Genomic DNA, 13,673 nt, shown 5'->3' with positions numbered 1-13,673 from the left:
CTCAGTGGTGGTGTGACTTCATTCAGGCCACAATTAGTCTACTGTTAGCCTCATGTCCTCTCCATAGTCACAGAGGCAAAACCATAGAATATCTTGTAGTGTGTTCTGTTTCCGCTGAGTCGATGTCATAGGAGGGGGTCTTCTGATGGCTGCAACATGGATCTGTGCAGGGGATGAATAGGATCTCTCCTCCATCTTAGTTTATCAAAGAGTTTATCAAACGGTTTCTCATTTTTCTCAATAATTTTCTCAGTTTTATCAGTTTTTCCACAGCTGCTACAGTGAGGGGACGAGAAAGACTGTCTTCATACTGTCGCATTCTGCTAGCCACTTCATTTACAGTTAGTGAATCATCATCATCACCTCCCCCCCAGATCAGTACTGACAAAGTATGGGAATACATTGGTGGTGCACTCTGTACAAACTTTCGCAACATAGGTCGTCTACATGGCATTTCATCAGGATCTACATTCACTTCCCAGTCACCATAAATCACCTCTTTCACAGCCATTTCTTTCAGGTACTTAATACCCTTCTCTATGCTGGTCCATTTAATCGGGCGGCATTCAATATCATCCTTAAAAGGATATCTGCCCTTTACGGCTGATATGAGTCACCTCCAGAGACTGAGAGTCTGTGACTTTTTCCCCAAGAGCTTTATCTATACCACCCTCTCCGGCCAGGTTTCCCAACTGCCTAGCTTCACTACCATCTAACTCCATGCTATCAGCCCCATTATCCCAGCATCGGAGCAACCAGGAGACAAGTGTCTCACCATCATTCCGGGTAAAATCCTTTCTCGTATTTCACAGATCCTTCATAGAGAAGGATTTAATGATTACCTCTGTATCTGATTCCTCCTCCTGGGCTGACGCAGGAGCCTTTCCCTTATCATCAGAATAGTCCTCCCCCCTGCTATCTGGCCTTACTTGGTCTTTGTCACAAGGGACAGAGGAACTTACTGACCTCTTCTTTTTCCTTCTGGTCACCGGGGCAACTTGTACTGGTGCTGATGGAGTTTGAGTAGTGTCAGTGCATATTGTATAACACCTACTCCTGCACCAAAATTTAAAGAGAAACCACCCCTGCAACCCATTCAGGAAAATCAACGCTAAAATCATGATTTTAAGAAAGCAGCTGTCATTCACGCTATCCAAAGGAGATCCATCCCCTGGCTCTGATGGTGACAATTTGGCATAAGCAGTAAAGGGCGAAGTAAACATTCCCAAGTTAAAATTCAAAGTATAATTAGCATAATTAGTGACATAATCCATTACGTAATGCCCGAGGTATGCAGGTAAAGAAGCTATCTATTCAGTCACAGTATGGACCAGAATTAAACACAGCATCAGAATAGCATTTTTGAACCACCGCGTACAGACACAAAGAGCAAGTTATACAACACATAAGGCAAGTTAAGCACTGCCATATCAATTCACTTTAAAGAAATCCCTACAAAGAGATGATACAATAATCTGTATAACAACGACATGATGTGAGCTGTCTGTTTCAATCTCTGAGGAAGCTGGAATTCAAACTATTCAGACCATCTATCAGAGCTCTGGTCATGCCACAGTTGGGGCCCACGTTGGGCGCCTATAAATCTGTCGTGATTTTGGACGGATTGGCCAATCAGAATGACAGATGGCCCTCCCCCCTCCCTCTCCAAAGAGAGGAGAGGAAGAGAAAAGGAGATTTACGAGTTTAGAAAAAGAACTAAACTACTTGAATGAAAATATTAATAAATAAGGAAATAATAAATAATAGTAAAAAAAAAAAGTATACAATATATACAAAACCATATCCAGCTTCCAGGATGATGATCGCGTCACCAGCAGGCACAGGGAAAGTCCCAGACTGGAGTCATCGACAGACAGGAGCTGAATTCCAGATCTGAAGTCAGGAATGCTCAGATCAGGATCAAAAGCAGACGAACAGACAGGGTCCTCCTCAGGCATTGGCCACTGAAGACAGGAGACTTGACCCTTTGATCCCTCAGCTTTTATACTGAGCATGGGGCAGACGGGATGGAATACCCCTGTTGGTCAGTTTTGGGTCACTTGTCCTGCCCGCTCCTGCCTGCAGGTGGGACCCCTCTATGCTTTTCCGCTTCTGACCCTCCAACGGGGCAAATAACAAAATTAGCTGACCTTGGTTGTTATAGCAATAAGTCTAAGCAAGAGCCTCTGTGCATACTATTCCTTGGTATAATCAGGTCTTACCACTCTGAGGGTGAACAGTTTCTGAATAATATGCTGTTAATTTCAGAGTTTAGTCAGTTAGAAGAGGCCCAGCTAAAAAGTAAAATTACAAATCAGAAAATTGGTTCTGTGTTACCTCAAACCAGGACAGTTCCCCTTGATTTACATCCTAGGATGACCTGTAGTCTCTCAGCTACAGAGCCATGCTCAGAGCTGATGTTCCAGAGTTTTATACATCCTCAGACTAATTGCAGAGTTACTGTTTTCTGAGACCATCCTTACGCTTGTAAGTGTGACCTAAGTGTTTTGTTTCTGCATGCTTGGCTGGAATTTAACTGTAATATTTGTTCAAGTTAATACAGCAGATCATTAAAGATGAATAAAAATCATTATTTGGATGCAAAGCATTGTGGTTAAAGACCTGAACTTGCCTTCAGGAAATCTGGTTTCTATTTTAGGCTTTTACTGTAAATGCCTATGGAAATCTTAACAATCAAGGGGGCTTAATTTTCTCCTGCTCTAGCTGCACTATATAAAATGGAGTAACAATTTTTCCACACCATTTTTATTGTCTAGGCAACCAGTAAGCTAAAAAAAAATTGCAAGCCTGAATAACAGGAACAAAGTAAAAGACTAGAGAGGAAGCATGGAAAAAGAAAGCACACAGAGCAAGAAGCTTATTGGGAGCATAGAGTTGGAAAAAGAGCTTACTGGGCCATGTAATTCAAATTATTCTATTACGCGTATTGTGATCTAAATTTTAAGTTATCAAGCTCCATTGTACAATTCGTTAGGCTTCCCCACATTAAAATCCCTCTTCTGACAATGTCAAATCTCTGACCTAAGTGTCCTGTTTGCCCTTTTGCAACTAATGTCCTTCAGCCTAAAATACTCTTTTGAGTCCATGGTGTTTACAAATATGTCTGTTTGCAAATATGAAGAGATTAATTGTTATATTGCAGTTCTCTGTGCTTGAAACACAGCCCTTCAATCAAAGAGAATCATATGTATATCATACATATATAAAATCATAGAATCATAGAATCATTTAGATTGGAAAAGACCTTTAAGATCAAGTCCAACTGTAAACCTAACACTACCAAGTCCACCACTAAACCATGTCCCTCAGCACCACATCTACATGTCTTCTAAATACCTCCAGGGATAGTGACTCAACCACTTCCCTGGGCAGCCTGTTGCAATGCTTGATCATATCACTGTATCTACCATGTCCAGTGAATGCTTGGATGGATAATCTTCAGATTGGAAAGCAATATAGCAATGGTTAGCCTTGTCAGGGTTGTGTTTTCACACACATGTACTAATCCAAACTCAAATCACTGCCTGTCAGAGCCCAGCGCCGTGGAGCTGGACCACGTGGTCAGGGTTGGCCTGTAGGGCCATGGAGATGGGCTGGCGACATCAACTGAGCACTGCTGTGGCAAACACTGTGCATTTCAGTCACACAGCAAAAACTGACATCTATATTTTTAAAATATTTATCCCAGCCAGATACAGTGCATAGTTATTAGGATACAAATGAGATCAATTCCTCCTCTCTGGAGATAAATCCAGATTAATTTGCTCTCCCTCTCCCACCAGTGCTTCCCCCCCCACACCCCAAAACATTATCTTTTTTTATTATTATTTTCCTTCCTGTTCCCTTCTAGACATTCAACAAAACAATTAAACTGTATTCATGCATTATTGTAAATCCAATGCCAGGGCACTGAATTGTCTCAGGGGCAGTACTGAAGTGTGGCGAGTATTAAATTTAGAGAAAGTGCAAATGGTTTAAAAAACTGCCCTTAGTGTGTGTGTATGTGTGTGATACGTAACATTTGCAAAGAAAAAAAAAGCTCTTTCAGGTTTTTCTTTGGATGATTTTAGAATCCAAACAAGATTTACTACTGAGCTTTATTTTCCACTCCAAATAAATGTTATCAGATGATTTATGCTCCTTTTAAAATAAATGATGGGAGGGAGCAAGACAACATACTGCAAAAATAGGAGGGCACTCAGTTCTGCTCCTCCCAATACCACTTACTCCACTTACAAGTCAGGGAGACACTAAGGGGGAGCATTTCCACAGCACTAACAATGCCAACTGCGAAAAAATAAAGAAAATCTTCTAGTCCCTGTCCCTCTCTGCTGTCTTTTCCTGTTCTCTTTATAAGGGATTTAAAGTATTTGTGGTTTTGACCACAAACACTTAACATCTCTGACACCTGGAGTAAAAAGACTTCCTTCATCCTTGCACAGGCTTCTTCTATGGAGGTAGTGGCTTTGTGGATGGTAATACAACATTCTCCTTCAGTCATATTTAGCATGCCACACGCTCCTTGCTCTTTAAACAACAGCATGTTCAGTGCTAATCAGTTTTGGAGCGTCATCTTGGAGACTTGTTGTACCTGTGCATTTAATTTTCCAAAAGCATATCTAAGACATATTTAACTGGGAACACAACTTACTAGAACTATTGGTTAAGGACTGATAACAAATTTGGTTCCATAAATATTCTCAAATAGAATTGCTCGGAAGTTGATACAAAAGCCCTTGTGTGTTAAAATCCACACCCTGTTACTTTTCTATGGTTGGCCCTCTTTCTGGTCAAGAAAAAGTGGATTTATATTTATTTTCAATATCTTTGTAAGATTTAGACTAATCATTGTAAATTTGGACCCTTCTGGTGCGGAACTAGGGAGGGTGATGCACATCCCCTAGTCTGTATGGTTCCAAATGTGCATAAACCTTTGTATCGACTCCCATGCCAAAACCGGGATTCAAATTTACAATTGACTGAGGCAAGATTATACATACACTACATAAGAATACAAACTTCTCCCACACCATCTTTCCCTAGCAAAGTACAAAAACAAGCTTAATAAAAATCAGACAAGCAATGCAAGGAACAACCCACTTAACAATCGAAAACATAAGTCCCACGATGCGATGGTTGTTTATAACCTGTAAAACATATATAGAACAGAAAATAATTAAAAAGATGGGGCAATCCACCTAGTGTGGATCCGATGGCCCTTCCCATGAGCATCAGTGGCTGCCCACACATATATGTTGACGGGAGTCTTCAGGGTTTATATCCTTTTAAAAATAAAAAACAATCATAATACAGCAATGAAAGGGTTAAGAAGGCAAGAGTTCAGTCATTCTGTGGAGTGTCTCTAAGAGGTCCACAAAAAAGGAGCAGATTCATACAACAGGAGACAAAGTTGTGGGTTGGTTTTTTTCCCTGATTCCCACACACACGCTTTTTTTTTTTATTTTATTTTTCCTCTGGACTGATGTTGGATTACTGCCATCTCACTAGATTTCCTGAGGGGTAATTTCTTTCATTTTTTCCATGCTCGAATAAGCTTCTCAATTCCTTCAGCCAACAACAGATTCCTAACCCATACGTTCTTCAGGTGGGGCTCAAATGGAGGGGCAAGTTTTATGAGCACTTTGGAGGTTCCCTCCTCTATCTGCTGTGTGTGGCGATAGCGATCTAATTGTGTATACCACTTCCTCGGTGTTTCTTGCTGTGCAACCCTCACAGGGGAGGGGGCTCCAGTCAGCACAGGTTTCAAGACCTTAAAGGGTCCTTGTGGAATGATCGGTTGTTGCTGTATGATTCTTTCAGCTATGTTAAGCACTGCAGCTGTCAAGGGGCCTGTGTTGGCATTCAGATGACAGTAATCAATTGTCAATCGCCACTTCCCATTGGGCTTACAGACTGGCCACACCAGGGAATTATAGGGCAAGTGTGTGGGGATAATTACCCCTTGCTCTCGTAGTTCAGCTACCACTGGGGTGATCCCTTCCCTTGCTCCAAGGGGCAGGGCATAGGGTTCTACATTAACAGTTTTGGAGAGGGGAAATGCAGGCGCTTGCTGTAAAAGTTTCATAGAGACAGTAGGGAACCCAAATTTCCATTCCCTTCCTTTTGAATCCACCCAGGCTCGTCCCTTTAAAAGATTGAGTCCCAAGATATTAGTGGGGAAAGTTCCCAAAATAAAATCATGAGAACCTCTATTGCAGTTTCATTTCCAGGTAACCAGCACTTAACTTGAGCTGTTGGCTGTGGCTTAGAGTTTCCAAAAACATCTGTAACCCAAATCTGTTTTTTATCAGCAACTATGCCACTGCGCTCAGCAACATCCGTTCGGAGTGCTGAGACCTGAGCGCCGGTGTCCACTAAAAATGTAACTGGGGTTTTAAAAGGGCCAAGGGGAAAGATAATTAACAAGTCTCCCTTACTATTGTCCGTGAGCCTTCTTAGGTGAATGCACTGGCCATCCCCCAGCTCACTTATTGGGGAACGGCGCGTCCAGTTTCCCGACTTGAGATCAATCAAGTCCTCCTCAGGGGCAGCTGGTGTCTGAGGGACAGTTAGCACCATCTTGCTACATTTTGTTTCTGCTTTGCCTTTCTCACGGGGAGGCTGCTCTGTTCTAAGGGATAATTTCCTTTGATCTTTCCAGGCTCCAATGAGCTTCTCTAGGGCTGCAGTGGGTAGGCCATCCATCACGTCCCAGGGAATTCCCTCCTTAACTCCTTCAGTCCACAACAGATTTCTCTTTGCCCCTAGGTTTCGTGGGGGGGTGCGATCCTCTCGTTCTACTCTACGCACAGCGAGTTTAGATTTACCCGATTCCCCTATAGGGCCCATCCTTTGGCTTTATCTAATCTATTCTTGTGCCACCTCCTCCCAGATCATAGCTATCCCCCGCTGATTCTGTCTCCCTCCCCTCGGGGCTAATGTGTCCCGCAAATGGTCCTGGAGTTGGACAGCATATAGTTTTAAAGAGTCAGGCAAGCCTCAGATCAGGGAAGTCATTCTGTCAGGATTTGCATTTAGTAACATCGGAGAGGGTTGCCGAGATATTAAATGTCTGTCATGCATCAACTGGAGACAGGCAGTCTTTTGCAGACTTTTGGTTAAGTGGTTTATAGTTGGGGTCTCAATATACACGGGGTCCCCCCCGTTCCATGGGATCTAACCCCCCTGCCCAATATGCAACTCGTTGGGTTAAGGACCACGGTTCTCTCGGGTCATCAGTGGTCAAAAATATCCCGGGCCCCCAGTACCCCCGTGCCTCATCTTCTGACAATAAAATCCGGTCTCCGCCAGTCAATGACACCCTCCACACATACTCTGTCTCAGTCTCTTTTGCTAGGCGGGTATATTTTTCTTGAATCTTAGATAACTCAGTTGCTGAATATGGTATCGTTCGGGTGGTAACTTGCAGGACCCCCCCCAGCCTGAACATTATCCGTAGTCTTGGTCTTAATCAGAGGTCTCAATGTTGCCTCCTCATTTTCAGGATAAAAAATTTTTCTGCTTGTCTCTAACTCCTTTGTCAGATACAAAGGTCTATTAGCTGATTTTGCCAGACTTGTAAGTCCTGGTTCACTATCCAAGAAAGGGTTAAGATCCATCTGGTCATGGGTTTCTCTTTTACTCTCCTCTAGTTCGGACCTTAAGGTTTTTTCTCGGTCCAGGGCATCCGACAAAGCTGCGTGGAGTCGCTGAGTGGTGTTATGCTCAGCAGCTAATTAACTTCGCAAGATTTCAATTTGTTCTTGCAAGGATTTTATTTTCTCTCCTTCTGTTTTCCTGATCAAGTGTCTATCCTCCTGGGCTGCAGTCAGTGCTGCCCCTAATACAGCACACACTATAGCTTTTCCTTTACCTACCCGCAACTTTCACTTCCTTGCAAGGGTAGTGATACGACTTGCCACTGCTTCTGGATTATGCCAATTATTGTGGGCCCACACCATTCCCAGCGGAGTAGGACACGCCTTGTACTCCTTCAATTTTTCTAAAATCGGTGAGCAGTCAAGCACAGACATTTCTCAGGCTGTCATGGCTTGCTACTGCTTGAATCTCCCCTGGCTTATAGCTGAGAGGCCACTTCCCAGACTCTCCCTGTCCGCAGCTGGATAGAGAACCAGTATCCCTTAGGCCAATGGGTAGCAGTCAGGCCTTTGCTCCTGCTCGAACCCCTCCCGGCTTATAGCTGAGAGGCTGCTTCCCGATCCCCCCTGTCCGATGCCGGATAGAGAATCGGTATCCCTTAATATGGGTAGCAGTCAAGCATTAACCCCTACTCGAACCTCTCCCGGCTTATAGCTGAGAGATCAAGAAAAGCCCTGCCCAGGTTGTTGCTGTTGAGGTGGCTTTGCCATTGAGAAGTGCAGAGGGCTGGAGGGTGGGCATCAATGGGACAGATCCCATGACCCTCACTCTGGCTGCACCAGAGCTGGCCCTTCATCACAGGTCTGGCGCTTTCCCTTCAGAAAGCTCTGTGTCTGCCTTGTTACTGGTGTGAATAGTAGCTGAGTCAAAGAGAACATCTTGGAATATCAAACCGCTACTACCTGTCATCCCTGTGGGGATTTCCTTTGTGCATCCTTGATTGTCTTACCTAGTCACACCATGCTTGCCTGGGTTTACACTGTGATAGTTAAAAATACAAATAATAATCAAGATGCGAACTCTCATATGCTTAAAACATCAAGGCAGAGAACAAATTAATTAGCATGCAGTTCATAAATGTGACATTGATGAATTACAGCATAGCTATTGTTTAATCATATATTAATTACAGAGTGGTCTAAGCACTAGAATTACAAATCAGTTTAGACCTGTCTGTGAATTGATACTCAGTGTAAGAAATTAAATCAAAGACTCTGAATGGTACAAAAGTGCAGGCTAAGGTTTAACTCCCAGCTGATATACAAGTAACATGCTTGATTAACACTAATGGGAAGCTAACTAGATATGCCTGCAGGGTACTGATATGAGAACAAACTTCAGCTGATTGAAGACTCCCTTACTATTTATCCTGGCTTGAGCCCTGTTATAAGCACTGCATTAACAAGAAAGTATGACCCCAATGTGGGTGTTATAGAGCTGCTACTAAGGTAAATGTGCTATTTATTCAGCTGCAATAGTATAGGAATTAATTTGGTAAGGTTTATTTCTACAGCACTATAGTATATCTAGTTTTTATTAAACACAAAAAAATAAGGGGAGTAATTTATGCAAAAAATTCTTGTGGCTTCAATGGAATGTTTAGCAGAATTTTGCAAGACTTAGCCATAATTTAGGAGGGTAGAAAACAGACTCTGTTGACCTAGGTACAGCTATCACTGGAGAATAATTAATTTGAAAACAGTTGTTGAGTACTTTTGATACAAACCACTCAATCTTTAAATTTTCTATCTCTTGCGTGCATATTTGTTAGAGACTTTTTAAATTCCTGATATGCATACAAAAAAAAATAAAAATCCAGGACCCCCCCTTGTAAGTTAGGCACAGCTTTGGCAATTTTTTCAATGTATTTTAAAGTTCCTACTTTAAAATGGAAAAATGACTTGTCCAAAAAATCCCAGATGGCTGTTCAATCTTCTTTTTTTTCATTATAAAAAAAGTTCACAGTAGATTTCTTCAAAGAAATGTTTCTAGTTTGGGTGGGATCCTCTCTGTGATGCTGAGACACACAACTTGTAAGTAAACTGCTAGTAAAACAACTTCTTCTGAGGAAGTATTTGCCTTCTCAAGGAGGACAAAGCTTTCAAAGTCTTAAAAGACAATGCTATCTTCTTAAACTTAGGAGTCCAAGGATGTCTCTACAGATGCTTTCAAAAACATCTTCCTCTCCTCACCAATTAGGAGGGGTCCAACACGCATTGCTGTTGCAGTGAATTCAGGGAACAGGGGCACTTGGCCTCTGGGTGCTACTCCAAGAAGTGTCACTTTCCTCTGCACTCTGTTTCAAAGAATCGTAGGGTTGGAAGGGACCTCTAAAGATCATCTAGTCCAGCCCCCCTGCCAGAGCAGGGTCACCTAGAGCAGGTTGCACAGGAACGCATCCAGGCGGGTTTGGAATGTCTCCAGAGACAGAGACTCCACCACCTCTCTGGGCAGCCTGTTCCAGTGCTCTGCCACCCTCAAAGTAAAGAAGTGCCTCCTCATGTTCAGGTGGAACTTCCTATGTTCAAGTTTGTGCCTGTTACCTCTTCTCTTGTCCCTGGGCACCACTGAGAAGAGCCTGGCCCCATCCTCCTGACACCCACCCTTTTAAGTATTTACAAGCATTGATAAGATCCCCCCTCAGACTTCTCTTCTCCAGGCTAAAAAGACCCAAGTCCCTCAGTCTTTCTTTGAGACAGATGTTCTAATCCCCTAATCATCTTGGTAGCCCTTTGCTGGACCCTCTCCAGCAGTTCCCTGTCCTTCTTGAACCGGGGAGCACAGAACTGGACACAGTACTCCAGGTGTGGCCTCACCAGGGCAGAGTAGAGGGGGAGGATGACCTCCCTTGACCTGCTGGCCACACTCTTCTTGATGTACCCCAGGATGCCATTAGCCTTCTTGGCCACAAGGGCACATTGCTGCCTCATGGTCATCCTGTTGTCCCCCAGGACTCCCAGGTCTCTTTCCACAGAGCTGCTCTCCAGCAGGTCAGCCCCCAACCTGTACTGGTGCATGGGGTTATTCCTCCCCAGGTGCAGCCCCCTAACCTTGCCCTTGTTGAATTTCATAAGGTTCCTCTCTGCCCAACTCTCCAGCCTGTCTAGGGCTCTCTGTATAGCAGCACGGCCTTCTGGGCACAGCCTTCAGCAGGCCCACAACTTCTCTAGTTTTCCTTTTACTTCCAATATACTTGAAGAAGCCCTTCCTGTTTCAGATTTGTCACACTCTGAGTATTACATCTGATGTGGAACTGGGCATGAGAAGTATATGAGAGTGACTGCATAGAGCCCTGAATGTCTTTCTGCTCTGCTAGCATCCTTTAAGGCTGCAAACTTCAAAGTAGTCAAGCTGTCACATCCCACTCTCAGGAAAGAGGAGGGGTAAGTGACTCAGATTCGTAAATCCCCAACGGCGTGGACTAAGGTGAGATAAATCTCAAGGTCCATATAGAAACATTTATTAGCTTCCCAAAATGGTTAGTATAGGTCTTAACGAGTCCATGATAATTGGTTAGGTATATGATAAATTATGGCAAATGGTGAGGTATGCATTGTGTTACTTAACAACAGGTATAGGACAACTTATGGCAAACGGTACTTAAGATCATACTTAAGGTTGTTACTTAACTCTAACTGTTACTTAACAACTCTAAGAGAAAAGAGAAACTGAGGGATAGAGAAAGGAAAAGATGGAGAAAAAGACAGAGATAAAGAGATCACCGGTCCTGGTTCCAGCGTCTTTTTCAGGGAATCTTCCCAGGTACTGTCTTCTTTCTTGGGGAGAATCTTCCCAGGCACTACTGGAAACACAACACAGCAGAGAGTGGGCAGGCTAGGAGGTTCCTTGAGTGCATGGAAGAGAACTTCCTGACACAACTGGTAGGTGAGCCTACCAGGGGAGCTGCCTTGCTAGACCTACTGCTCACAAACAGAGAAGGACTAGTGGGAGATGTGGTGGACGGAGGCCGTCTTGGGTTTAGTGATCATGAAATGGTCAAGTTTTCAATTCATAGTGATGTAAGGAGGGGGGTTAGCAAAACCTCCACCTTGGACTTCCGGAGGGCGGACTTTGGCTTGTTCAGGACACTGGTTGAGAGAGTCCCTTGGGAGATAGTCCTGAAGGGCAAAGGGGTCCAGGAAGGCTGGATGCCCTTCAAGAAGGAGATCTTAAAGGCCCAGGAGCAGGCTGTCCCCAAGTGTCACAAGTCTAAAGGGTGGGGAAAATGGCCAGCCTGGATGAATAAGGAACTTCTGATGGGACTACTTAGGAATAAAAGGAGGGTTTACCACCTTTGGAAGAAGGGACAGGCAACTCAGGAGGAGTACAGAGATCTCGTTAGGTTATTCAGAGAGAAAATTAGGAAGGCAAAAGCCCAGCTGGAGCTCAACTTGGCCACTAACATTAAGGACAACAAAAAAAGCTTTTATAAATACATCAACAAAAAGAGAGCCAGGGAGAATCTCCATCCCTTACTGGATGCCGGGGGGGAAAGTTGCAACCAAGGACGAGGAGAAGGCTGAGATACTTAATGCCTTCTTTGCCTCCATCTTCAATAGTCAGACCAGCTATCCCCAGGGTGTTCAGCCTCCTGAGCTGGAAGATAAGGACGGAGAGCAGAACAACCCACCCATAATCCAGGAGGAAGTAGTCAGTGATCTGCTTCTGCACCTAGATGCGCATAAGTCTATGGGGCCAGATGGGATTCACCCAAGAGTACTCAGGGAGCTGGAGGGAGAGCTCACCAAGCCTCTCTCCATCATTGATCAACAATCCTGGTCAACAGGGGAGGTACCAGATGACTGGAGGGTGGCTAATGTGACGCCCATCTACAAGAAGGGTCAGAAGGAGGGTCCGGGGAACTACAGGCCTGTCAGCCTGACCTCGGTACCAGGAAAGATCATGGAGAGGATCATCTTGAGTGAGCTCTCATGGCAAGTGCAGGGCAGCCAAGGGATCAGGGCCAGCCAGCATGGGTTTAGGAAGGGGAGGTCCTGCTTAACCAACCTGATCTCTTTCTGTGACCATGTGACCCGCCTTCTGGATGCGGGGAAGGCTGTGGACGTTGTCTGTCTGGACTTTGGTAAGGCCTTTGACACCGTCCCCCACAGCATTCTCCTGGAGAAGCTGGCGAATCATGGCATAGACAAGTGTACTCTTTGCTGGGTTCAAAACTGGCTGGATGGCCGTGCCCAGAGAGTTGGGATTAATGGGGTGAAATCCTCTTGGTGGCCGGTCACCAGTGGTGTCCCTCAGGGCTCAGTTCTGGGGCCAGTTTTGTTTAATATCTTTATCAATGATCTGGATGAGGGGATTGAGTGCACCCTCAGTAAGTTTGCAGATGACACCAAGCTAGGTGGGAGTGTTGATCTGCTTGAGGGTAGGAAGGCTCTACAGAGGGACCTGGACAGGCTGGATCAATGGGCCAAGGCCAACTGTATGAGGTTTAATAAGGCCAAGTGCCGGGTCCTGCATTTTGGTCACAACAATCCCAAGCAACGCTACAGGCTTGGGGAAGGGTGGCTGGAGAGCTGCCCAGCAGAAAAGGACCTGGGGGTGCTGGTGGACGGCCAGCTTAACATGAGCCAGCAGTGTGCCCAGGTGGCCAAGAAGGCCAACAGCATTCTGGCTTGTATCAGGAATAGCATGGCCAGCAGGAGCAGGGAAGTGATGGTGCCTCTGTACTCGGCACTGGTGAGGCCTCACCTCGAGTACTGTGTTCAGTTCTGGGTCATTCTTTACAAGAGGGACATTGAAGTGCTGGAGCGTGTCCAGAGGAGAGCTACCAGGCTGGTGAGGGGTCTGGAGACCAAGTCATATGAGGAGAGGCTGAGGGAGCTGGGCATGTGTAGCTTGGAGAAGAGGAGGCTGAGGGGAGACCTCATTGCCCTCTACAACTACCTGAAAGGAGGTTGGAGAGAGTTGGGTGTTGGCCTCTTCTCCCAGGTGAATAATGACAGGACCAGAGGAAATGGTCTGAAGTTGCGGCAGGG

Source organism: Larus michahellis, chromosome W (genome assembly GCF_964199755.1).
Source record: "Larus michahellis chromosome W, bLarMic1.1, whole genome shotgun sequence".
NCBI lineage: Eukaryota > Metazoa > Chordata > Aves > Charadriiformes > Laridae > Larus > Larus michahellis.
Note: the sequence above shows the minus strand (reverse complement) of the source record.